This window comes from Pelodiscus sinensis, chromosome 3, assembly GCF_052426305.1.
Source record: "Pelodiscus sinensis isolate ZL-2025 chromosome 3, ASM5242630v1, whole genome shotgun sequence".
NCBI classification, from domain to species: domain Eukaryota; kingdom Metazoa; phylum Chordata; order Testudines; family Trionychidae; genus Pelodiscus; species Pelodiscus sinensis.
This window is the reverse complement of record NC_143054.1, coordinates 91,462,836-91,486,643: the sequence shown is the minus strand read 5'-3', so window position 1 is coordinate 91,486,643 and position 23,808 is coordinate 91,462,836. Positions and strand designations below refer to the sequence as shown.

At 44.1% G+C, this 23,808-nt stretch overlaps 1 long non-coding RNA gene across 3 annotated transcripts in view; it reads left to right on the top strand.

The window, feature by feature from the left end:
• The window catches only part of LOC149524676 (uncharacterized), a 91,934-nt gene that overhangs the window by 52,793 nt on the left and 15,333 nt on the right, over positions 1-23,808 (top strand). For 2 of the 3 annotated variants that reach the window (XR_016349166.1, XR_016349164.1), the window contains exons 1-2: positions 3,221-3,367; positions 21,803-21,988. This is a non-coding gene — a long non-coding RNA (uncharacterized LOC149524676). Of the gene's footprint in view, positions 1-3,220; positions 3,368-21,802; positions 21,989-23,808 lie in introns of those variants that run through there. The other variant, XR_016349165.1, reaches the window with a different exon arrangement.

The window sequence follows — 23,808 nt, the reverse complement described above, 5'->3', positions numbered from 1 at the left end:
TGGTCGGTAGTTTGTGATGGTCTGTAATTTCTGTTGGAGTTTGTTTCAGTCTCAGACTTCTCCACAAGAATATTCTGTCTTCCACACAGATGAGCTTATGGTAGAAAATGCCACTGTGCCCAAGAGGGAAAGTCATGGAGCATGGTCTTTATAATGGTACTTTAGGCAATCTTTGAGGTATGCTGGGTGTAGGCCATTGAGCACTCCTAAGGGTTTGTGTACACAGGAATTGTCAAGAAAATTAATCTGAATGATCAAAAGGGGGTGAATATAAAGTGGATCGATTAAACCTATGGGTAAAAATTTCATTCAGATTTCAAGTGGCCTTAATTCAATTTAACTTAATTCTCTTCCAAAGTGAAACGAAATAAGGACACTTTAATTCTATATGAGTGTCTATTCAGGGATTTAATGCCATTTAATTAATCTACTTTAATACCTGTTAATTTGATTAACTTGCCTGAGTCTTCCCATGTAGACAAGGCCCAAATTAAGACTGAGACCTTGAATATGACAGCCAGAGTTGGGAGCACAAAACAAATCTGATATGCTTCCTGAAACTCATGTTATTGAGACATGCTGCAGCACCCTGCACTAGCTGAAGTTTTCTAAGGGCTGGTGGCTTCCTGCCAAAGTATATTGCACTGCTGTAGTCCAGACAGAGACATGCATAATTCAGGCCATGTCATCATGTGCCAGGATGGAACAGAGACATCAAGCTAAGCAGAGGGGACAAAAGTATTTTTCCAAGAAAAAGATAAACTGCAAAACATCTGTGTGATTAAATTTGCAACATGAATTTTATCTTACAACATTTAAAGGGCCTAATTTCTAGCATGAAAAAATCCCCATAGTTGGCAATTGGCCCCTATTTTACATACCAAAATATTTCATATTTAGTACTGTGGGAATGTCCTGGAAGAGCTGAATAACAAATTATTCTAACTGAAAAGAAGAGAAGGACAATCCACAAAAATGAGACAAAAATGCAACCTGTCTTGTAGCAGTACAATAATTTGGGATCCAGCAAAGCATACATTTGTCAAAAGTGATATTACAGCAGTAGGAGAATTTTTAAAATTTGCAATATTATTTTGAAGAAAGCAGCAGAACTTTCGTAATGTCAAATCATAAAGGTATGGGCAAATGTAGGTAGTTTTGTTTGGCAAAACCATGCCCAAACTCAGAGATGGTTTAGATTCTTGACCCATTTATCTGAACACTCAGTCACAAAAGTTTGAGGATTTAACTCTCCTGCTTGCCCTGCCTCTGACTTTTTGTCTTTTTGCTTCATAATTCATTTTTCATTCATTGCTAGTTAAAAATATTGGTTTGGGCCAGAATGAATCTGAACAATTTCGATGAAGTGAAAATGTCAGTTTTTGAGCATTATTAAAAATGTTCTATATTCTTGAAACAGCCAGAGCAGGTAGTGCTGCCCACATCACTATTAGCCCAATAGTGAGGGCACTCTGCTGGGATGAGAAGAACGGGACAGCTTTCCTCTCCCAGGTGAACGCCTTAACCACCAGGACATTGAGTATTCTGGCCTGGTTCTCTCTCTCTCTCCTGTTGAAGTTGTTCCACATTGTAAAATATGTGTTAAATAGAACAGTGGGACTGGCACTGGACTATAACCATTCTCTCTCTCTGACCTCATGGACAACTTTAATAGGAGAGACTGAGAAATGCACCCACAACACTCTAGTCTGGTATCATAGAATCATAGAATAATAGGACTGGAAGGGACCTCAAGAGGTCATCGAGTCCAGCCCCCCACCCTCAAGGCAGGACCAAGCTCCGTCTACACCATCCCTGACAGATGTCTATCTAACCTGTTCTTAAATATCTCCAGAGAGGGAGATTCCACCACCTCCCTTGGCAATTTATTCCAATATTTGACCACCCTGACAGTGAGGAATTTTTTCCTAATGTCCAATCTAAACCTCCCCTGCTGCACTTTAAGCCCATTACTCCTTGTCCTGTCCTCAGAAACCAAGAGGAACAAATTTTCGTCTTCCTCCTTGTGACACCCTTTTAGATATTTGAAAACCGCTATCATGTCCCCCCTTAATCTTCTTTTTTCCAAACTAAACAAGCCCAGTTCATGAAGCCTGGCTTCATAGGTCATGTTCTAGACCTTTAATCATTCTTGTCGCTCTTCTCTGTATCCTTTCCAATTTCTCCACATCTTTCTTGAAATGTGGCGCCCAGAACTGGACACAGTACTCCAGCTGAGGCCTAACTAGTGCAGAGTAGAGCGGCAGAATGACTTCACGAGTTTTGCTTACAACACACCTGTTGATACAACCTAAATTCATATTTGCTTTTTTTGCAACAGCATCACACTGTTGACTCATATTCAACTTGTGGTCCACTATGACCCCTAGATCCCTTTCCGCCATGCTCCTTCCTAGACAGTCGCTTCCCATCTTGTATGTATGGAACTGATTGTTCCTTCCTAAGTGGAGCACTTTGCATTTCTCTTTATTAAAAGAGAGGCATGAGGCACTCTATGGGCAGCAGGGAGACCTGGGTTCCATACCCTGTCCCACAGTGGAGATTCAAACCTGGGTCTGAGTGCCCTACCAATGAGCCAAAAGCTATAATGGGCACACTGCTATCTCTAGCTCCTCTTCTGGCTATGTTGTAAATGGCGCCTAAGTCTCATGAGGAATCTAGCTTGGGGCTCAAACTCTTCTTTGAATTGGTGTAAAATGTACAAATAGATTTGGGTCAACTGAAAGTGCCTTTTCTAGTGAATAAACTATTTATTCATCCAGAAAATCACATACAGTGTTAGCCTCATGCAAGGAAGGTTAGCTCAGCAAAGAAATTTGTTCCCTTAAAGCACATGATACACATCAGAGAGATAATTTCATGGCTAAATGCAAGATTTATGCTATATAATCTGTTCCACCTTGCTCTTAGCTGTGATGCTGGGAGTACCTTTTCCAGACCCGAGGAAGAGCTCTGTGTAAGCTCAAAGTCTCTCACCAACAGAAATTGGCTCAATCAGGCTGGCAGATGGGACAGACAGAGGGATGTTAACGGGGCAACTGCCCAAGGTCCCAGTGATTCAAAAGAGCCTGGGGCTCTGTGACAGGGCGGACAGGCCCCGCACTGACGGACAGGGGGTAGCTCAGGCCCAGCTGGCGGAGAAAGCCCCGCCCCTCCGACCCTGCTGGGCATGCTCCCAGGAGCGGCCGGGTATAAAAGCAGAGGGAGCCCTGCAGTCAGGAAGACTGCAGGGTGAGGGAGGAGACCAGGCCTGGCCAGTGTTTCTGCAGCCGCCCGTGCCTGACCCTGACACCGAGAAAGCAGCCGCTGACCCAGGGCGGCAGGAGCGCGCCCACAACCCCGGCAGGTTCGGCCTCGGAGGCGAATGGGCCCCAGGGGAACCGGGGCGCGGTAGGAAGCAGCCCAGGGCAAAGGACCAATAGCGCGGCTCGGCCTGTATCGGCTGGATCCCCCACCGAGCCGGCAGGAGCCATAGGCCCTGCCTAAAGGGCCCTGGGCTGGGACCTGGTGGAGAGGGAGGGCCCGGGTCCCCCCCCCCATTCCCCCCGCCCGGGATAATCAAACCCCAGGACAGGAGGGGCTTCTCGGAGCGGCTAGGCCTCTAGTACCATATATACCCTGAGAGAAGGGCCTGGTCCGAGGCCCGGGCCAGTAGAAGGGGCCGCAACTCCCGTCAGGGGCGTATCCCCTGACAGGCTCCCAAATGTTGCCCCAGCAGTAGCAGCAGTGGCTTCCCAGACCCCTGGGCCCTTTAAATCACCACTGGAGTGCTTCATGGCACATTCCAGGTGGCTCTTAGGGCTGCCTGGGCAAGTGTGGGCATCACATGGCATGCTCCAGGGAGTGCTGAGGACTGGGTGGGTGGCACTGCGGTCTGGGTAGTGCTCAGGGCCGGCTGCCTCAGCTCTGCCCTTTCCTGCCCCTTCTGGGAACACGGAGCCATGGAGGAGCTCCCTTGGATCCAATAAAATATATCAGCTTACCCACCCAACTGGGCTACGTCTACACTGGCCCCTCTTCCGGAAGGGGCATGTAAATTTCACTAGTCGTCGTAGGGAAATCCGCGGGGGATTTAAATATCCCCCGCGGCATTTAAATAAAAATGTCCGCCGCTTTTTTCCGGCTTTTAAAAAAGCCGGAAAAGAGCGTCTAGACTGGCCCCGATCCTCCGGAAAAAGTGTCCTTTTCCAGAGGATCTTATTCCTACTTTGAAGTAAGAATAAGAGCCTCCGGAAAAGGGCACTTTTTCCGGAGGATCGGGGCCAGTCTAGACGCTCTTTTCCGGCTTTTTTAAAAGCCGGAAAAAAGCGGCGGACATTTTTATTTAAATGCCGCGGGGGATATTTAAATCCCCCGCGGATTTCCCTACGACGACTAGTGAAATTTACATGCCCCTTCCGGAAGAGGGGCCAGTGTAGACGTAGCCCCAGTGTCTTGGGACTGACACTGCTCCAACCATACTATATATAATAAAACATCATCTTCCACTGCAGTGGTCTTCTGCTTAAGGCCCAAGGCTGGGAATCAGGGCATATTGATTTAATTCAAGGCTCTGCCACAGACTTCCTGTGTAACTTTTGGCAGGTAATTGAATTTCTATGTCCTGATTGCCCCATCTGTACAAAGGGGACATAGAGGTGGTATAAATGTTCATCACACATTTGCTTTTTCTCTTGGACAAAATGTGTCTTTTTTCCAAATTCAGGAGATTTCCATGTAATCTGAGCAGATTACCAAATATTGTGGCAGAGTTTCATACTAAATCTTACTCATTATGCAATGAAAACTTGAAATGCCACTTTATTCCCCCAAGGTTGTCATCATTGCTATTACTTTTAAAAATCAATTAATTGAGTTACGTCATGTGAGCTGTGTAGTGAGGGATTGAGTGAGCCTTTATTTTTTCTGCACCCCAAAATCCCAATGCAGAAAAGTAGAATTTAGCCCCAGGATTGTTACCATATTAATAAAAGCATAATTATTTTTTGCTTTTATTCATAATCACTGCCGGAACAACAAAATTGCTTGGAAATATTGCTAACGGCAATAATTAAGGAACTCATTCCAAAGGTGGTACTGACTGTTTTTATCTTCTATTAATTTTAACTCAGCATCTGCCCCCAGATTACAGCATTATAGTTAAAAATATATATTGCTGTGATGCTAGTCATGGTAGACAGCATTCAATGGCAAAAAATACATTAATGCAGGTGTAAGATTGCTTTGTAGTACATTGTCACCTTGCAGAACAATGAGTTGAGCAAAACTAAAACCTCTGAAAACCAGGAAATACTCTATTAAGGATGCTCATGCTCCACTGTGCCCTGTTAACACACATACTTTTGCTTTGACAATGGTACAGTTGTACAAGCTCTTCTGCTTGCTAATGTACTGAAGCTCTCTTGCTTTTAAAATCCACTCATTGTCACCCATCTAATACAATTAAAGGATTAAAAAAATGCTGCCTAGGCCACCTTCTACCCTCTTTGAGCAATGCCCCAATACACATACAGTACATATTTACACTGGCCTTTAGCCCTGTAAGATTCAGAAGCTTCCAGATCCTGGCATATCCTCACACACTTAGCCAGCTCCCCAGAATGAACACCACACATGTAGAATTTAAGAACCACTTCGCAGCCTTTTCAATTCCCTTACAACACAAGTTACCATCACAATCTGCACTTTCACTTACCTATCATTGAAAACATTAGCATCCTCTCATATTTCTGCAAGGGGACAACCTACCATCAACCAACCCTACCTCTCTGTTAACTTGGCTTTTTGCCATTGAATTTTCTAGTTTTTTGAACAGGAAAAGACTGCTGTTGACAGTCTTGTTGGCAGTTGTACATACCATGTTTTGCAAACTTACATTATGTGCCAGCTGGCTTCATCCATGGTCAGTTGGGCCCACCAGCCCTGCTTTAGAACATCTTCTCAGTCATACCCCTGATCCATTTACTGCACCCCCTCCCCCACAACTTGGCCTCCTGCTTGCTACTGTATGCAGGCTCCCTCACCACTAACAGGGAGCACATCTCTCTGTAGTCTTCACTCCCTGATATATAAATGTTGCTACTGCTGTTACTTCCCCTACCCCTATAACATCAGACTCCCATGCAGTGCTTGGAGTGAAGGACAACTAAGTCTACACATCTAGCTTGTGTTGAACTGCAGGCTTTCCCCCTGTCCATTTATCAAAAGCTCTGAATGCTTTTAGACATGTGTACAGGGATGTGATGAAACTTGACTGGGTATGATCCCTTTACCTACTATGCAGTCACCTCCTCTCGAGTCTACATAGCCTTCACTGTCTTTCCAACAGTTCCTTCTCCTATATCTTCCAGATTTTGGTTTTCCTCGCTTTCTTCCACTTGTTCTTTATAGATCGGAAGATAGGCACTGTTTATAGATTCTAGTTCATTGTTTAACTCTTCCTTATGCACATGGATTGGTTTTTGTGCTCAACTTGCTGCAGCTCAGCCTGTCCAGCATTTGAAAATGTCAAGCACTGACTATATGGACAGCTGGCGGGAGAACCACACCACATCTAGGGTTGGTTAATATCTCATGTGAACATACCCAGGAGCACAGCTTTAGTGGGACCTCTCAGAACATTCACTTTTATAAGAAACTCACAGAGTCTGGCAGAACAGGGCATCCAACGGAGTCGGAACAGTACAGGAAATGGATCAAACATCCCAAGACCATGTATTGTAAAGCCAACGACTCAAACAACAGGTCCAATAATGCCGCTGCTAGTAGGAGCTCGCACCAGTGTTTGACTCAGAGCCCTTCCTCTCATATGATATCCTCCAGCAACTCAAAGATCTCACTGTGAAGCTTGAGGAAGAAAATGAGGGTGTGGCAGTGAATGGCAGCACAGGGTCTTGCCATCCTGGAAGAATGCTCTGGAGTTTCAAGCCCCAGATCACCCCACTCCACAGGATGGGATAGTGGATGCTCTGGGCCCATTTTCCAAGTACCTGTTTGGGAATGGACAAATGGACCCAAGGACCAAATGATGGGAGCGGGGGGTCAGGACAGGAAGAACAGGGTGATGGTGTGCTAGTTGCACTGTCTGCAGCAGTGCAGACACATACAGACGCTACAGTGGAATGCTGGTTCTGGTTGTGTTTCAAAACGCTTGGAGGGTGAAATTTGTGGAGAGAGAAATCCCAGACAGGGTGTCTGTTCCCAAGCACGGGGAGCTTTTATGTTTGAGAGAAAGCTCTTCTGACCCCTGTCCAACATCTCCAAGAAACACAGCAGTGTCAGAGCTTTTATGTTTCTGTGTCAGTGTCACAGGGCCAGCTCTTTTCCCACCCGGGGGTTCTCACAAGCCATCTTAGCTGCCTCATGAGCGCCAACACTGCCGTGAGATTTTTATTTATGTACTTCTGCCAAACCACCATCACAATCCCTGGCGCTGCACACTTCTACCTGGCGTGTCCTTCAATCATCACTCCTTTCTCCAGAGAGACAGAGCAATGTCACCACCCAGAGACCTACTATCTTTGGGCTCCTTTAGCCCTCTCTCTTCCTTCAGCACTTCCTTCCTGTACTTTCTAATGACCTTCTTAGCTGATGGGATAATTGACCACTTCATCCACAGTCTGATTAATTAATCTTCTGTCCTTCAATCAGGGAATTAGTGTCTATGCAACCAAAGTGTTGAGTAAGCTGCTGACTCTCAGCACTCTGTCACATTCATACAATGCACATTTTCTGGTCAGCCACAAACCCTCCATTTCCTGATTAATATTCTTTCAGCACATAATAGCTTTCATATGGCCTCTGAAGCAGTTATTCTACTGCTCATCCGAATCAGAGAAAATTGCCACAGATGTGGTCCAAATGTGCTCTCACGCACAGTCTGAGATGCACACCAAGAGCGAGCCCCACATCATTGATGCCTGAGTGAATCTCTGCAGTGGCCAGTAGATCTCAACCTCTTAGGGAGGTCTACACTATGCAACAAGGCTAGTGTTAATGCTGCTTGTCGGCACTTTTGCTGGGAAAATACTTCCCCCCCCAACGAAGGGGTTTCGCTTTGTCGGCAGGAGAGTGCTCCTGCCAACAGTGTGGCATTCACACTTTCACTAACTGTGGCAAAATGCTGTCGTTCTTGGGATTTTTGTCCAAGCACCTGTGAGAGGCAAAAGTTTTGTCGATCAAGTGTGAGTGTAGACATTGCCTTAGTCAACAGCAAGATATTGCTTCCATCTGAGCAAAACATGAAGTCATCACAGACAACCTCTCCCATTAGTCAGCAACTACCATGTCATGACCAGCCCACTGAACTCCTTTGCTCTCCCACAATCTCCTGCAACCTCATGATCCAGGAAACAGCCAAAGTCTACCTGCTGGCACCATTTCTTTCCCCTCACTGGATAAGGTTTTTTTCCTGTCAGTTCCAAACATCTGCATTGCATGTTTCTGGAAAAAACACATTAATCTGCCCCAAGATCAGGAAGTGGCCACTTGCCCTTCTCTAGCCCAGGGGGTAGTAAAATAGACAAACAACCAATTCAAGGTTTGCCTGCCACCTATCCTCGTCTCCCATTTTCTCTGTAACTGCAAGTCCTCCCTCTTCCCCCCCATCCCTTCCTCTGCCAAAGTCCTCTGTCTCCAGCTCCTCCCCATGTGACATAACACTTTTTGTTAATCCTGCTTCTGGATATTGGGCTCGCAGTTGCCCCAGCTTTATTCTCTCTCTCTCACTCTTGAATGCCCCCTCCCTGGTATTCCACCCATGGACTCCTAACCTCTATGCCTCCCTCACCTGGGGCTAATAGAGTGGGCTCTAAGTACCCGGTGCTTGGCTTTTTATGTTATTAGGCTATGGACTGTAGCCGCCTATCCAAATCAGGTCCAGTAATGGACACAAATCAGATATTCAAAATGGTAACACACAGAAACCTGTTGGGGAACATTTTAACTTTCCCTGGGCACTCATTAATGGATCTAAAAGTGACTATACTTTTACAGAAGCAATTTCAGAAACCAGCTTGAGAGAAGCTGCAGAATCTGGTTTCATTTACAAGTTTGACACCTGGAATCGAGGTCTGAACAAAGACCTAACCTGGATGAGCTGCTCCATGCCACACCCTAATGACATCAAATGCTAAGCACCAGGTACTTACAGCCTGGTGCTAATAGCCTCATTTAGCATGGACATGCTAATTGACAATATTTCCCCCCCATTTTTTCCTTCTCTTCCCCTCCACATCCTCTCTCTTTCTCTGCTATTTATTTATACCCTGGACCTCTTAATTCCATTCATCTGAGGAAGAGGATTGTACCCACAAAAGCTCATGATACCATCTACATTTTTGTTAGTCTCTAACTGCAGAACTATTTGTTTTTGTTTAAGTTTTTTTTATTTATAGACTAACACGGTCACCCCTCTGAAACATCTTATACAGGGTTTACAGTTTGGTTCAATGGCTCTCAGCACTCCCTCTAGACAAATTGTTCCAGGGACCCTAATCCAGCCACCACTGCTGCTGCTGTTGCAGCAGTGGAGGCCAGAGCCCCACACTCCTCTGAATCGCTAGGCCCTGGACTAGCAACTGCTCCCTGTGCTCCTTCCCCATCAGTGGAACTGTTCACATGTTTAAATTCCCGCCTCACACAAAGACTTTGATCTACATTTCCCTCAAAATGAAATTGCCACCCATGACTCACAAATTGTAGCAACTTCCTGCTACTCAACCCAAAACTCCCTTTATCATCAGTGGGTATTTGTAATTAATTTATCTTTAGTCATGGTAATGTTGTGAATTTACCAGCCATCAGTCTCACTGAGCGCTGTAGTTTATCTAGTCATGAGTAGGGCTAAGATTTAGTCATGGATATTTTTAGTAAAAGTCATGGATCAGTCATTAGTAATAAACAAAAATTCATGGACTGTGACCAGTTCACGACTTTCACTATAAATACTTCTCACTAAATCTTAACTGTTGTGGGGATGAAGGGTGTCCGGGACACTGCTGCTCTGGCAGCCTGTAGGGTGGTCCCTGGCACTGCAGCTGCTCAACACTAAGGGATGGAGACAGACCTACAATTAGACACTTAGAGGATTATTGCTAGTTGCTATTCAGAAAATGAATGGTGTTTGGGATGGTATGACCAAGTAATTATCAGCTGTGGGACACTCTCAAGGTTGGCTGGATAGGGAGCTAGAAAGACAACTGACAACATTATTGGAAGGAGGGATGGGTGTTTTCTTCTTTTTTTGCATATATATTTGGTTACTGGCTTTTCCTGAGTTTATGACTATGCTCCCTTACCCAGTAAAGATTTCCCATGTTTGTACACAGTCATGAAGTGCTTGTGAGTGGGAGATTTTCTCTAAAGATCAGTGGGGCCTGACCCTGGGCCTATGCATCCCTCCCATATCCACACCACTACGAAGAGCTCTAGTAGTGGCTATCGAATTCTTACTCCTAAGGCCTTATGCTCCATGAAAGATACCACCCCTGGACCTGGTTGGTGGAACTCCAAAGCCCCTGACTTGGCTAGATACACCATTTAAGAGACACAGGAAGTTGTCTTTGAAACAAGGTGGATCCAGGTTTCTGGCTGCTACAATACTAGCTATCTGCTATCTGACTTCTTGCCTCATCTCTGGTGCCTGACTTTGTCCCTGCCCTGTTCCTGGCTCCTGCCCTCAGCCTCATTCTGGTCCCTGAGCTCCAACCCTAAGCTATGGCTCTTTGGTTTCCAGTTGTGAGCTTTGGCTCCTGTTTCCTGTCTGACCCTGGCTCCAACCTTCGACTCTGATAGCTGGCTCCTGACCTGCCCATTAGCCTCTGATGCCAAATCATCATCCTGACTCTCCAGCCAGAATGCCCACAGACCTGTCTTCTACATCCTCTGATAGGTTCTGCCTCTTACGGGCACCCATGTATGTGGTGTTTATTCTAAAATTGTGGGTGGAGCTTGAACCAGTTTAGTTGTTTCTTTAAAAAGATACTAAATACATTTATTTCTGATTAGGATCAATTTTCACCTCTCAGAATAGCTAAAAAATTACTCCTGCTTTCATTAGAAATAGTCATAGAACACTAGAACTGGAAGGGACCTCGAGAGGTTATGAAGTCCAGTCCCCTGCCATCATAGCAGGACCAAGCACCATCTAGTGAGATTCCACAATTTCCCTAGGCATTTTATTCCAGTATTTAACCACCCTAACAGTTAGGACGTTTTTCCTAATGTCCAATGTAAACCTCCCTTGCTGCAAGCTAAGCCCATTGCTTCTTGTCCTATCATAAGAGGTCAAGGAGAACATTTTTTTCTCCTTTTAGATACTTTAGATATTCTCACCTTAGTGAATTAGTAAAAAAATCCATTCCTAAAATATGATGACCCCAAAGCAAAATAACTAAAAGCAACCCCCCTTGCATTTTAAGTAGCTTCATATCTTACAATGATTATTTTTGACATCATAACCTGCTGCCTGTCTAGCAAATATAAAACAATTTTCTATTCTCCTGCCCCACCCCTTTGTTCAGTCTTTTATTCATTGTAACAATATATTCTTTGAAGTTTGGGTGTCACACATATAAAATAAATGCTGGAAGTACTGCCATAGGTCAGCATGTGCCGACTGTGGCTTTCATTGTAATTGGTGTCCCAGTTTCTCTTGGGAACATTTGACCTGACAATTCACCTAATTTATGAGAGAGAAGTCCCTTCATGAAGGTTGATGATGAGAATTTATGGCACCCAGATTGCTTTTTGTTCAAAGAATTCAACTCACAGATAATCTAAACATTGATACAAAAGTCATTCAACATCTCTGAAGCAGGGCACTTCTACTGTACCATAGTGTTCTGCATAGCAATCTGAATTAGTGCACTGCAGCATGAGGTGATGTCCAGATGAGATCCCTGAAAGTGGGGTGCCATAATTCTCCAGCCTGGGCTGTCTCTCACAATGCTTTGCTAAGTTTGTAAGGCCCATCAGGTGCTGTTATCACCTAGCAAAACAGCATGTGGAGCCCCACGCTCAGCTAGATTGCATGAATGCTCCTGAGCCACTCATGAGTCACACAGAAAAACACAAGCAAATCTCTCAAACCCCCAGCTTTGCATTTCCAAAATATACCACATTGCCATGAACAGAAGTCTGACCTGTGTAAGTTTATTCCCAGTCCATCCCTTCTTGGAGTGTCCAACAGAATTGCTGGAACTCTGGAGCTCTGGGCCCTTGAAGGGGTGGGTTCTTGGGCATAAAGGGGTGGGGCTAGGGACTAGCACCCCTCTGCCCGCCCTTCAGCGCTACCCAGGCTGTGACCCTTGGGGTTCTGGTGGCAATTTTAAGGGGTCAATATTCTGTCCGTTTCCCTTTTGCTGCTCCCCCCCCACCATCAGCAGCCCTTCCCTTCCCTTGATAGGTGGAGAAGACACACTCTAGCTTTTGCAAACTGCTCTGAGATTTCCCAAGCACTTCAACCAAAACACACTGTTTTACGTAAAATGTAAAAGATATATCAACTACAGAAAGAGTATAAGTGATTATAAGTGGTGGGCACAAAAGGTCAGTAATAGTTGCCAAAGAAAATAAAAGATAAATGTGAAGTCTAAATCTTAACCCTTATTTCACTAGGCAGTATTTAGATCAAGTGGTTTCTCATCCCACTGGATGTTGCAAGTGGGTATCAATTTTTAACACCCAGGCTTCCCTCTAAGTCTGGGACCAATCTCCTCCATTCATGTCTTCCCATCCTTTTTGTTGCTTCCACAGTAGGTGGGGAGGAGAAAGGTAAAAGCATGATGCCACTGTCCCCTATTTTATATCCTGATTCCACGTGCCTGGAAAACTCTAGCCCAGACGTATGCCGGTGGGCTTTGCGGTGGGCTTTGCTGAGACCAAAGTGAGCGATCCCCCATTGTGTGATGTTTGCACAGCCTTATTACAACCTTGTAAATCCTTTGTTTACAACTCCCTTGCTGATTAATGGTTGTTTATCACCCTCCTGGTGGTGGATCTCCCTCCTTTGTTGTCACTGCAGAATTGACAGTGGACAACTCTCAAATTGACAACATGTTTCAGTAACAACCATACAGCAAAATCTCAACTTCATGCACATGAGCCATATACATATTTGGGTAGAACAATAGGGTTCAAAAGATCATGACATTCTTTGTATGCAATATATAATATGGGGCTCCAGGGTGCTGCTTTGAGGTTCAGGGTGCCACAGCCACACATAGTAATTCTGTGCAGGAAGTCAAAATAGAATTCCTCCAACTAAAAATGTAATATACTAGAAAGTAAACACAAAATGAATGTAAAACTAAGTTAGGCTCCAAATGTAATTTAAAAAAAAAAAAAAAAACCTTTCACACCTAATGAAATAAATGCATGAATTTAGTTTAACAATATCTATAACATTGTAAAAATGTAAACACTTCATAGAATCATAGAGCTGGAAGAGACCTCAGGAGGTCATCAAGTTCAGCCCCCTGCCCAAAGCAGGACCAACCCCAACTACATCAACCCAGCCAGGGCTTTGTAAAGCTGAGATTTAAAAACCTTTAGGGATAGAGATTCCACCATCTCCGTAGGTAACCCATTCCAGTACTTCACCACCCTCCTAAGGAAATAGTTTTTCCTAATATCCAACTTAGACCTCCCCCATTGTAACTTGAGCCCATTGCTCCTTGTTCTGTCACTACTGTGAATAGCCCTTCTCCATCCTCTTTGGAACCTCTCTTCAGGATGTTGAAGGCTGCTATCAAATTCCATCTCACTCTTCTCTTCTGCAGACTAAACAAACCCAAATCTCTCAGCCTCTCCTCATAGGTCATGTGCTCCAGCCCCCTAATCATTTTGGCTGCCCTCCTCTGGACCCTCTCCAATGCGTCCACATCCTTCCTATTGTGGAGGGCCCAGAAATGGACACAATACTCCAGATGTGGCCTCACCAGAGCTAAATAAAAAGGAATAATCACTTCTCTAGATCTGCTGGAAATGCTCCTCCTAATGCAACCTAATATGCCATTCGCCTTCTTGGCAACAAGGGCACACTGTTGACTCAGATCCATTTTTCATCCACTGTAATTCCCAGGTCCTTTTCTGCTGAACTGCTACTTAGCCAGTTAGTCTCCAGCCTGTAACAATGCTTGGGATTTTTCTGTCCCAAGTGCAGGGCTCTACACTTGTCCTTGTTGAACCTCATCAGATTTCTTTTGGCCCAATCCGCTAATCTATCTAGGTCTCTCTGGATCCTATCCCTGCTCTCCAGTGTATCTACCTCTCCCCCTAGCTTAGTGTCATCCGCAAACTTGCTGAGGGTACAATCCATCCCCTCATCCAGGTCATTAATAAAGATGTTCAACAAAACCAGCCCTAGAACCGATCCTTGGGGCTGCTTCCCTGTAGCTCATCATAATTGCCTCCACTGTGTCAGCACTAAGGCTCAGGTTCAGTAAGGTAGGCAGTGCCATTGATATCAATAGCCTTCTCCCTCCCCATTCATGCCATTTCTCTCTCCCCTGCCCCCTGTTTGATTTCAATAGGATAATTTACATGCTCAAAGTCAGTTACATACTTAAGTGCCTTGCTGAATTGAAACCTGAGAAGGGAAGGAACACTATGGACTCTCTCCAAGTATAACTATTCTGGATCATCCATAATTTGGTTCACTTACAAATAAACCATGCAGCGCAGTTGAGGGATAGATGGAAGACAGACTAAAACATTTGTGCTGGTTTGCTGGATTGGTGGTTCCCTCACATTGGGTTAGTTACCCATTTTCAGCACACACTGCTCTTCTGAAAGTCCTATGAATGACAAGTTTTAAGAGTGGCCACAGTAATTTGACACAAATATTCATAATACTGCCTAGTTAAACTAGCAGGTGTTCTGTGCCTCTTTTATAAAAGAAATTAAGCCTTAATAAGGAAACCTGGGTATGTCTACACTACCCTCCTAGTTCGAACTAGGAGGGTAATGTAGGCATACCGCACTTGCAAATGAAGCCCGGGATTTGAATTTCCCGGGCTTCATTCGCATAAGCGGGGCGCCGCAATTTTAAAACCCCGCTCGTTCAAACCCTGTGCAGCGCGGCTACACGGGGCACGAACTAGGTAGTTCGAACTAGGCTTCCTAGTTTGAACTACCGTTACTCCTCATTCCATTTTAAATATGGCGGCGCCCCGCTTATGCAAATGAAGCCCAGGAAATTCAAATCCCGGGCTTCATTTGCAAGTGCGGTATGCCTACATTACCCTGCTAGTTCGAACTAGCGGGGTAGTGTAGACATACCCCCTCTCCTCAGTGCTCTGCTCTGAATTCTTTGCTGAGAAGCCAGGCATACAGACATCAATCCACAATGATGTGTGAAGGCTAATAACCTGCTAGAATAGAAATTACAGGTACCATAATCAGCAGAATGTGAATTACACTACTGCGGACTGGTAAAGTGAATGATGGTGAAAAGTAAATTGGGGACTAGACACTTAGCTGATGTAAATTGACCTAGTTCCAGCCATTGTCATAGGACTGTGTGAATTTATACCAGCTGAGGATTTAATTCTATATTTACAAGGTATTTTCTGATGTAAATAATTCCAGGTGGTGTTAGTGACACACAGGTAAGGATCTTTATAAAGATATTTGTATATGATTTTTAACTTGGCAGTATCCCTTTAAAGTGAATTCCCTATTTGGTTAATAAATATTTTCTAAGTTATTCATAACACTACACATCTGGTCTCCAGCAGGCATGTACCATAGCTTCAGGGTGTTTACTAGTAACTAGGGCCAGATTAACCTATCAGTGGGTCGTAGGCAAACCCCACCACCCTTCTCCCAGCTAGATCCCCTAGGCTGACACTCTTTGCAGTGCCCTGTCTTGCAAAGCCCCTCTAATATGGTAGGGAGGCTGTGGGGCCAAACCTGAGTTGGCAGGGAGGTAGCCAGCGTTGCTCCAGGGAGTACCTGAGAAATACCATCAGAGCTCACCCAGGCTACCTTACAAATTGGGGATTTCCCCTGCAGCTGAGTTGTTCGAGCCTTAATCTGACGTGTTTAGTAACTAACTTGTGAAACAGACAGAAAGACATGCTGAAGTGACACTTCTGTTTTAAACTGATCTGAGGGAGGAATAAAAGAGGGAGACATCCCAGCCATTCCTCCTAATTTCCTTTCTTTTTGTGGACATCTTTGCTCTTCTTGATGAACTGGGTGCTTTCACAAGTTGCTAGTGTAGCTGATCCTTGTGAGATGGACAGGGCCAATCAGAAGGAGGTGGGTGGGAAGGCCATTTGGCCTGGGCCTCAAGCTCAAAGGGGGCCTAAAATTTAGACACTTGTTTGTTTTTTTGACATTTGATAAGTTTCACAATTTGTTTTTATGCACATCCATATTGGACCAATATGTGACACACTCTCAGCTCAGAGCTGCAAATTTGAGTATATAAGAGTTGTGAAAGGCTAGAAAAGCACTGTTAAATAATAAATAAAATAATGTCTCATTCTTTTTCAGTGCCTTATTTTGTTTTCATGTGTCATTTTTATTTTTATTATGGCTAGGAGCCTCAAAAGCTTAAAGTGGCTAGGACTTCTCTGGACCTCTAAAAGGGCCTGGAGATGAATGGAATCAATGCAGAGGAGGGACCATAAAAATACAAGTAACATTTGAATGCTGATGTAGCTAAAGACAACAAATACAGGGTACTGGTAAAAAGGTAAAAAGACAAGGGATCCAGAAGGGAGTGCTGAAAAGAAAAGTCTAGCCCATGCACCAAGAAAAAGTTCAAGGATTCAGTGGTGCTGTCTAGAGCAATTCTGCCCAAATGCGGATGATGAGCAGGGAATGGAAATAGTCTGATGGTGAACAGATCAGGTCTTCCAGAGGTAACACAAGGTTACCCCAAAATGCTGGGCCAATATGCTGGAACTCTAGGAGAGCCTCTATAATGTTCATTTTCCCTACCCATTTCATCCTTGGCCTCTCTGTTGAGGATGACAACCTAAATCAGACCCTTGATCAGTGGTGAACTACTAGGAGCCCAGAATTAGCTATACCAGATCAGCTCAGTAACCAAACTAGTTGTACCAGAGCTCCAGTCTTGGCCAGCACAAGAGGTTGCAGAGGAAGGTGCCAGAACTTCCCCAGTATGCATGATGGAATAACCTGTGAGCCTGGAAAATTTCTTCCTAATATCGACGGCGAGTTTGGCTTTTGCCCTGACACTTGAGGGTTCACATTCCTCTTCAATGCAGTTTCAATTTGTAAAACCAACAAGTAGTCCTGTGGCACATTAGAGACTATATATATCAATCATGAGCTTTTGTGAGCAAAACCCACTTCTTCAGATGAGCTAGTGTGGGGGGAAAAAAGGGAACCCAGAATTTATAACAGAAAAAGAAGGGAGATAGAGAGAGAGAGAGGAAAAGAAGTACCTGTCAGTTGTAGTGCTGGTACTAATGAGCAGGGCTCAACAAATACACTAATCTATTTGCCCATGGTGAGTAGATTTCAGCCGGTCACCCCGTTCACCAGCGGTCAGCACAGGTGCAGTGCGGGTCTCGCACATGCACAGTGCGGGGCTGGCGACTGGCTTTCGCTGTGATCATCGAGCCCTGCTAATGAGACTAATTGAGTGGGCTGGAAGTGTCCCATACTCAGCTTTTGATGTACATGAAGTGTTAACTCTGAATGTCTTTATTGTCCATGTAAGCATCCAATCCTTTTTGGATTCCTCCTAAACTTATGGCCTCAAAACTATCCAGTGGCAACAAATGCCACAAATTGTTTAAATGTTGCATAAAGCTTGTCTTTTTGTCAGTTTCAAACTAGCTGCATTTCACATTCATTGACTTGCCTCTTTCTTTTATTGAGAATAGAAGTGCCCAATAACCTTCTCTTTATTATTTATTTTCTATATCTTTGCCATATCCCTTTACCATTCTCATCTGCCTCTATTTCTGCTTTACCATTTTTAAAGACATGATGATAACTGAAGAGTATTTTAGGTGAAGGTGCTCCATTGATTTATACAATGGCATTGCAATGTGTTCAGGACTGTTCTCCATCCAATCCCACAAGCAAGCTTATATTCATGGCTGCCTCTGTTGAGCAGTGATCTTCTCAGGGCATTTTTATGGGAATTGGTACTCTTTACAACAGTGTTTCTTAAACTTAAGACCGAGGAACACCAAATAATATATATATTTTTTTATGAGGAACACCAAGGATTTTTTGCTGAGGGGGGAAAAAAAGGGGGAGGGGGAAGAGAGAGTTATTGAGAAGAAAAAAGTCATCTGCCCCTTTGAGGGTGGCCATTTTGAACTCTGTCATTTTCCGCAGCACACCTCTGACCGCCTCGCGGCATACTGGAACACAGTTTAAGAACACTGCTTTACAAGGCTCTAAATTAACAGCATGAGTAGTTCAGCATGAGTAGCCATCCCACCCAGCATGCATACTGGTAAAGGAGCAAGCTACCTCCTTACACCAAAGTGATGTATATAGGAAAACTGTATCAGTAAATGCAGAACAATGGTGCCATGTGTGAGTTTAATAATCCACTTTACCACTGTACTACAAACTAGTTTCTTCATTCTCATTACATGTTCAAGCAAAAATTACCTGAAGGTGGAGTTAAGATTGAAAGTACATATCAGTAATTTAAGGCAATGGAGGACTAACAATTTTGAGATTTTTTTTTCTGTAGTGAAAATATTTTAATTTATTGTATTATGTCAATAAACATGGAGTTAGTTATCCATTATATTAATTATCTAAGGTATTATGCTGCATTCTGTTCATGAATATTAGAAACAAAATGCATGGTGTACAATAGCCACTAATACTAAATAAGCAGTAGCCAATTCTGAATGGTTAGTGCACATGCACGAAATAAAAATTCTCAGAGGTGTAGCTGTGTTAGTCTGTAACTTTAAAAACAAGTAGTTCTGTGGCACCTCAGAGACTAACAAAAATATATATAGTATCATGAGCTTTCATGGGCAAACCCCACTTCTTCAGATGAGTTGGAAACATCTTATGTTTTGTGCACATATTAGATGCTTTAAAACTGTCAGATTTTTTTCAATGAAATCAGTTCACATGTACAAATTATCTGCAAAGCTTTATTTTAAAAACATTTCCTTTTATAGCAACACACACAAATCTGAAATCAACTAATACTTTAGTTTTACAAGGGTCTTAACTGATTTTTTTTTAAGTTTCCTTACTGAGATTATGTATGCAATATTCTAGATAAGAGTGAATTTCTTTTATGAACACATTTAAAGTTCCTTTAAGATATGTTTGCAATGAAAGACAATAATAATGGCAGTTAGGAGGTTCATTTAAAGAGAAGAAAACAATCTAGGCATACTGGGCTATGTCTACACTACACATTTTTGTGGCAGAAAATATGCTCAGGGACTCATTAGCATGAGTTGTGACATCATTACAATATTTTCTGCCATTTCTTTTTGTGCAAGGGGTTTTTGCGCAAAAAGAAGCAGTGTAGCTGCTTCTGTTTTGCGCAAGACCCTTATGCCTCTCCAGGACAGGCATAAGGATCTTGTGCAAAACACCTGTTTTGCACAAAACGGGAGGGGCTACACTGCTTTTTGCACAAAAACCCCTTGTGCAAAAAACATCAGAAAATATGGTAATGAGGTCACAACTGGTGCTAATGAGTCCCTCATTAGCATATTTTCTGCCACAAAAACACGTAGGCTGCATCTAGACTGGCATGATTATGCACAAAAGCAGCTGCCTGTCTACACTGGCTGCAAGTATTTGCACAAGAACACCGACTTTGTAATGTACAAAATCAGTGGTTCTTGCACAAATACTCTGACGCTCCCGCTCAGGGATAAGCCCTCTTGGGCAAGTATTCTTGCGCAAGAGGGCCAGTGTAGACAGTAACGTTAATTTCTTGCGCAAGAAAGCCTGATTGTTAAAATGGCCATCGGAGTTTTCTTGTGCAAGAGAGTATCTACACTGGCACAGATGCTCTTGTGCAAAGGCACATGCCAGTATAGACGCTCACTTGCGCAAATACTTTAACGCAAGAACTCTTGCCTTAAAAAGTATTTGCACAAGATTATGCCAATGTAGACATAGGCTCATAGTAAGACTTTATATTGGTATGCCTTGTTTTCCTTAACCTACAAGAATTAGTTTTACCAGTATGAGCAGCACTTTTACATTAATATAATTGCATTTACTCCATAAGGATTTTACGGTTTAACTATACCAGAAAAGTTATAAAAAGCTCATGATACCACCTACATGTTGTTAGTCTTTAAAGTGCTACTAGACTATTTGTTGTTTAAGTTTTTCCTGTTACAGACTAACTTGGCTACCTCTCTGAAGCTAATTTAAAACAGTTCAACTTGCATGTTTAGTCAAGGCTGAAAGCCTCTTAATACCAGTGTCCCCAAGAATTCATTGATTGTGTTTGAGAGTGTTCTGTGCAGCAACTAAATACAGTTCCAGAAAGAGAACAAGACATGTTATGTCAAAGGCAAAACACAATTATTGAGACATGTTGTCATGCATTTTTAAGCGTATCTCCAGGTTGGCATGAAGTAAACAGGAAGATCAGCCTAAGAATTTATGGCATGGTTCTTTGAATTAAAGGGATTGTTTGTGCAAGGTAGAAATTACAAAGAATGTGCTTTTTTGTGACATTTTTCAGAACTGCTAGTTGGCCTTTTCCTTCATCATAGCACAGTAGGCTACGACCCTATCATTTCTCACAAGCTAAACCCATTCAGACCGACTCAGGATTTGGATAGGATACTACCAAAGGAAAAAAAAAATCGAAATAATGTGCCAGAAGTAGTTTAACTTCCAACAAACTCAAGTGACCAATCTTCCTGGGAAGACAAAGCTCAAGCTGTGTCAACAGGGTATTAGGAGACTTTGCTTTTGGAGGTGCCATTGTTCAAAGGGACACATGTCAGTCCTGGTCACTGGTGTTCACTGTTAAGTTGCCATGGGGACTAAGTACAACTTAGTGACCTACCTACATTTCAGTGTGAAAGGTGATAGTCTGCTTGTATAGGTTCCTATAGAAATGTTGTTGAGATGCAGCATGCTACTGGCCTGTCAATGTTTTATAGTGTGACTGCCTCCTTTACAAAACTTGTTACACTCCACAGAAGTGGTTGCATTTCAACAGTGAGTAAAATTTTTTGTCTATGTAACATGCAAAGTATTCTTCAACATGCAAATGGCCTCCTTCTACACACTCCCTCATGGAACGTGCCCCCTCATGCCAGTTTCCTTCTTGGGTAAGCACAGGGCTCTCTTCAGGCTCTTATTTAAACCGTACTTTCCCAGTGTCGTGGGAGAATTTTCTTCAAAAACCTTGTGCAAGTAGTCTGTAGCCAAAGTCCCAAATAGAATCAACTAGTGTATATATCCCATGATCTTCCCCTACATCTGTGTTTTCCATCAGAGGTAGACACCTTGTCCATAATCACAGGTAATGAGCAAGCAGCCATCTTGGGGAGGTAAGCTCCAACCCTGCTCCTGTTCAAGGCCCCATCCTTTCAGTGGCCACCTGGCTGCTGGCCCTTTCCCCATGCCCCAATCCCCTTGCCCTGCCTGGCCACTGCCCAAGGCTAATACCTCCCACACAGTGCCAGGTAGCTGCACCCCACTCACAGGAAGAGTTCAACTCACCACTACAGCTTCTGCCAGCTGTGCTGAGAATTAGCTCTATCAGCTTCCCAGGGCCTCCTCTACTGGCAGAGTCACTAACATCACTGTTATTCTACTCCCTCTCTAGACCTGCATTGGTTCCAATCCACAGCAGCTGCTCTGAAGCACAACATTCCAGATACTGCCTCATCCTCTCCCAGGGGGAGCAGCAACCAGCTGTCTTGTCAGTCACCTCAGGGGTCCACTGCAGTCCTCAGTCTAGCCTCTCATGCCAGAATGGCACTGAAGTCTCTTCTGACCACCTTCATCACTGGTAAGTGTAGGAGGGAAAAAACAGAGGTGGGTCCTAACCCAGGGATTCTTTATCAGCAGCCTCACTGCCCCTCCTACAACTATACCACTGCCCACTTCTCTAGGACACCTTCTCTCAGCCCCAGGACTTCAACTTCAACCTGAAGTTCCTGGTGCTAACTGTGCAACCCTCTGAGGGTGTGTCTAAACTACATGGCTCCATCGATGGAGCCATGTAAATTAGGCTGATCGGCAAAGGGAAATGAAGCCATGATTTAAATAATCGCGGCTTAATTTAAATGGCTGCCGCACTGAGCAAACAGCTGATCAGCCGTTTGTTGGTCAGCTCAGCGCGCTAGTCTGGACGCTCTCGCGCCAACCTGAAAGCCCTTTATCGACCTCCCCGTTATGCCTCGTAGGATGAGGTTTACTGGGGAGGTTGATAAAGGGCTTTCATGTCAGCAGGGGAGCGTCCAGACTAGCACGCTGAGCTGACAAACAGCTGATCAGCTGTTTGTCGGCTCAGCACGGCAGCTATTTAAATTTAAATGGAGCCACAATTATTTAAATCGCGGCTTCATTTCCCTTTGCCGAACAAACAAATCTACATGGCTCCATCGACAAAGCCATGTAGTTTAGACGTACCCTAAGAAGCCAACCTTCCCCCTTCTCTGCGGCTGCCCTTTTATCAGGGTCAGCTGTGCCCTAATTACTTTCAGCCTCACCTGTAGTGGCCTGACACCTTAATTAGCTGCAGCCTCACCTGTGGCTGCCTATCATTCAGCCTCCCTAGATTGTTTTTAACCATTGTAGAGCCAGCCCAGGTCACCCACTCCCAGCCCTCAGAATATCCTGGAAGCTGCAGCCCAGTCTCAGCAACACCTGGCAGCTGTGTGGCCCCAGTCTTCCCAGCTGGCTAAAGCACTGGTCAGCCAGACAGCCATGTCTCAACCCCAAACTTCCAGATCACCAGGCAGCTGCATTGCCCCAGCCTTCCAACCCAGCAGGAGGGTAGGACCACCACTGTTTCTGTTAAGGAAATGCCTTCCCTCACCTACATAACCTACCACTCTCTTGCCCATCCTCTTCCAAAATGACCACCCAGCTCTTTTGAATTTAGAGTGTCATTCCATTCTCCCCAACAAACACTCCTACAACTTCTCCAATGGGAGAATCTTTGTTAGGGGAGAATTTCCTCACTCCCTTGGCCCACTCATCATTCCTCCTCCTCAGAGTCCAGCTCTTCAACACAGAGACATCAGTGGGGGATGTTCTCCTCTTTCCTTCAGCCATTTCTGGACCTTTTTGGTTTAGAATCAACAGGCACTTCTACCTTCAGCCATAGCTCTGTGACTTGCCAGCCTAGAAAACCCTTTTTCAGCTCTTCTGCTTTGGTTTTCTCCCTATAATCATCTCTGTCTGGTATCTCTCATCACAGTTCTTTACCTGTCTGACCTTTTATAGCCTCCCAGGTGATGCTTTCCTCCCTCTTCCCCCTCCCCCATCTTTATTGGCCTGACTGGGAACACCTGGACTGAAATGGGAGTGCTGAACCCACTTTTGTGTAATGAGCCAGCTCCCTTGTTTAAATAATTTAAAATGCTGTATTTTGGAAAGATTATATGGTTATTGTTCTTTTAGGCTCCAATCAGCAAAGCACTTAAGCACACACTTAATGATGTCTCACTGAAGTCTGCATAGCTGAAATTCAGGGATTTAGCATGTGCTTTAAATTAAGCACTCCCAGAAATGCTTTTCAGAGCAGGGGCTAAAGTTTGGAAAAGAACAAAAGGTGAAACAGGGGTTTTGGCTACTCTTGACACTTATTTAATGGGAAGCTTG